Raw genomic sequence first — 4,049 nt, forward strand, 5'->3', positions numbered from 1 at the left:
AGGCCACCTACGTCTATTATATATTTTATGGAATTCAGACTTGGTATTTAAAGGATAAGTCTAATTGTAAATAAACTTTTGATGACCTTCATCTATTTCTCTCTCCTTGAGATTCGATCGGAACTACTTATGTAAACATTGTATTCTAGGTTTTGCTATAACCCAAATGACCTACTTTACATACCGGGGTAATATAACGTTCTGACATCTTCACAAAGATCAAAGTTTCATAAATTTTAAGAATGAACAGCTCTTAAATGGAATATATGTATATTAACTTATACCCGGCTTTGCTCGGGCTAAGGAGGGAGAGGGAAATTACAATGAAACTGGTCAAATTAATTGAGAAAATAAAAAAATAATTCTGAAAATACTCCTCTATATTACATAATATACTAATAATTATAATATGAATGTTTCGTTGTTGTTGAAAAAGATATTAATAATTTTAATTCTCATGGATTCTTTACTCGATATCAATCCAGTTAAGTAAGGTAATCCAGAAAGTCTCATCAAAAAAAAAAAAAAAAAAAAAAGAAAAACCGTCTTATTATTGTTCTTGTAACATAATCAGTATTTTTTTTGTTAAAACTTTAAATAACATAATCAGTATTTTTTTTGTTAAAACTTTAAATAACATACCCACATATATGCATAAAAAAAAGGAATGTCTAAAGGATAAGTCCATTTTTTATTTACTTCAAAAAACTCACAAATCAAAATTTGGTAAGAAAGTTGGAAAATTCTTTTTGTACAAATTTTGAAAAAAAGTTGTAAATATCATTTATTGAAATTGTACTTTGAAAAACAAAAAAGTTATGAAGAATAATGTTGTCGAAAAAATTGAACTTTATAATCTGATTTTTGAAAATGTATATTTTAATATTTGAATGTTTTTTCAATAGTTATTTGAATTTTTTGACATAAATTCTGTCTGGGTGTTTATGAAGTCATAGTAAAGAAGGAGGACATTTTAAGACATAAAGCACGCAGAAAAACATTTCCTCCTGTTCCTATCCTCTTCTTGTATAATCCAAGTTCGCGATGTTATCTTTATTGTATCCCTTAACATTTCCTTCTCTAAAAAAGAAAGAAAAAAGGTCCAAAATTAGTTGGTAGCTAATTCTTTCTAATTGCTTGACTTTTCTTTAATTAATAATAGGGCTTAGTAATAAGGAGCAAGAATACTAGAAAAATTGACAATGTTCATTTTTATGTTGGTGGCTAACAACGTACAATGAAGATGTCAAACAAATTATATCCCTAATGCATAATTTACATGCTTGATCAATCTACTTAGGAGGAAACAGAAAAACTCAGATGTAAGTATTGTGTTTGTAATTTATGATATTTTTCTTTTTTTTTGGCTTAGATGGGCTTAAAATGCCCATACACAAAACTAAATTGTTTTCATAAATAGATTATACATAATTTACAATTACTTTGAGTATAATTTAGAATAAGTAAGTTTAATATGTGGTGCGTCAAAGCTTAAAGAATCTTAAACTAAAGTCAAGAAAATAAAGACAATTTTGTGAACAAATTTTCAATAAATTGCTAGGAAATTGTTAACAACTTAATGAAAACTAATTAATGTTCCACCAATGAACATTTAGGACACTCATAATGGAGATAAATATTTAAAAAAACTGGACAGATGAAAAGACGAGTTTTTAAATTTTTATGCCAGTCAAATCAAAGAAATAGTGATTAAAAAATTTTAACACTGTATTTTAGTTTCAGCTATCGATTTTCTACTATTGTTCCCCCAAATTAGTGTTTTAAACAATGATTAGTTGATCTCGAATTAGCTATGTTTAAGCTGTGAACAATTCCCTATAATGAATAAAGACTATTCCACGTGATTTTGGGTATTTTTTCATTTCCTTTATAGAAGAGAAAAAACTGTTTGTAATTTAATTCAAAATCAATAAATTAGCGAGGGCGATCATTGAAACTTTTTTATTATAATTTTTGGTTTTCTTTAAAGATGAGGCAAAGTTCCTATGGACATGAATTATCCCTTAATTTATGGTACTCAAATATGTATACACATTACACAGAGTGAAGAATACAAGAAGATGTAGTGTGAAAAGTCTTTAGTGACAAATATAGACACCATTTATTATTCCAGATGTTAGATTTTGAGTTTTCCAAGGACTTAAATGGCATTAAATATTACAAGAAAGAAGAAAATTTGTACGTATAATGTGTGGAGGCGGAGGACAATTTTATATATTGTATTTCTTCGGTCTATGATGACGGATAATTAATTAATCGTTCAAATACTGGTATATACGTACATAATATAATATGTACGGCAGAAGAGTTCCCTTCCATTATTTTTCTGGCTTTTTCCACATTTTGACAATTTTATAAATGTATTTTTATTACATACACATTTATTATGAGTGTATAGAGATGGCATATTTGTTAGTAACATCCCTCGTATCAAATTGCCTTCCATATTTCGATACTTTTACAACCAATATATATATTTTATATAAGAAAATTTCCATGATATTGTAAGTATACCGTGCTGTGTAGAATTATTTACCGATTTTTGTTCAGAACATATCGCAGACAATAATGACATTTGAATGACTTGAGAAACAATTTATTCATACATTTTTAGAATAATAAAATAGTTTGTGATCAAATTTAATCAATGTAGCCACCATTTGACTCAATGACGCTGGTCAGGCGACATCTGAAGCTGCCACAGACTTGCTGGATGTAATCGGCGTCCATGGAGGCCCAGGCCTTGTTGACAGCAGCCTTTAAGGCGTTTCTGTTCTTGTGTCGTTTTTTGCAGGCATTGGTCTCCACGTGCGCCTAGGTAGGGAAGTCTAGTGGGTTCAGATCTGGGCTCTGAGGGGGCCAGTAGTCCTTGGCCAAAAGTTCATGTTGTCCTTGAGCCACTCCTGAGCTTTCTTGGAAGCGTGGGCGGGTACTCCATCTTGTTGAAAAACCCAAGGAGTGTTGCCGACTATGGATTTGATCCACGGAAGGACCTTGGACGCCAGAATCTTCACATAATTCTCCGCTATTAATCTGAGCCAGTGGGGAACCATACCGGCTTCATGGCCTTCCCGTTGGATCTCCAAAGCTCACAACACGGTCATTTTGCCTGTTGAAAACAGGATCGACCGTAAAAGTTTTCTCATCTGAAAAAATGATAATGCGCCCAGATGAGCTCTTGATATCATTCAAGATTTTCTTGGCACGCTCAAGTTTGACTTCTCGCTGACGTTCAGTTAGCAGAGGGCGTTCAGTACGCCTCAGGGACTTTCCTCCAGCCCTTTTCAATGCCCTTGAAACAGTTGATGTCGACGTTCCCATCTTTCTGGCCATGTCGGCAATGGACCTGTTGGGAGTCCTCTTGAACACTGCCTTTACTTGCCTTGTTGAGAGAGTGGGTTTCCTGCCAGTCCCAGGGGAATGCTTGAGATTACCCCCAGCCTCCAAGCGCTTGGAAACGTTGTAAATTGTCTTCAACGAGGCCCCAACCTGTTCCTTAATGTTGTTATGAGGCAATCCCGCTCGGAGGAGGGCTGCAATTTCGATCTTCTTTGTTTCCTGATTGGTCATGGTCTCACGTGTGGAAGTTGTTACACTCTCACAAGAAGGATTTTTGTTTATTTTAACAGTAAAAATACGAAACAATCAGATTGGTTGCCACAAAACCTCTTAAAAAGTATATTTACATCATCGGTAAATAATTTTGCACGGCCCGGTACCAGTTCTTATACCAATATAGTATAATACCGTTTTAAATGAGTCAGTAACCTGGTACCATTAAAGTAGCTGTATAACGTACAACACTAGTCGATAGGAAAGAAGATGCATTAGAAGAACATACAATGATTAAATAACATTACATGTACTTTATTACATGTACTTTATACTACGGGGTTCATGCAATAAAACATTGTGTTTGAACACTAATTGATATATATAATATACAGCTCTGTAAACTCTCATAATACCCCTCAATTTTAATTTTATGTCTTGTAAATAACGAACAATATTGACATTTATTTTGTTTT

General features: G+C 32.7%; 1 long non-coding RNA gene across 1 annotated transcript; it reads left to right on the forward strand.

The window, feature by feature from the left end:
• Window positions 1-1,162: 1,162 nt before the first annotated feature.
• LOC121121014 (uncharacterized) lies at window positions 1,163-4,049 on the forward strand. The gene is made up of 2 exons (XR_005865311.2): window positions 1,163-1,322; window positions 1,991-4,049. It is a non-coding gene; the product is annotated as an uncharacterized lncRNA (long non-coding RNA).

This window comes from Lepeophtheirus salmonis, chromosome 6, assembly GCF_016086655.4.
Source record: "Lepeophtheirus salmonis chromosome 6, UVic_Lsal_1.4, whole genome shotgun sequence".
NCBI classification, from domain to species: Eukaryota; Metazoa; Arthropoda; class Copepoda; order Siphonostomatoida; family Caligidae; genus Lepeophtheirus; species Lepeophtheirus salmonis.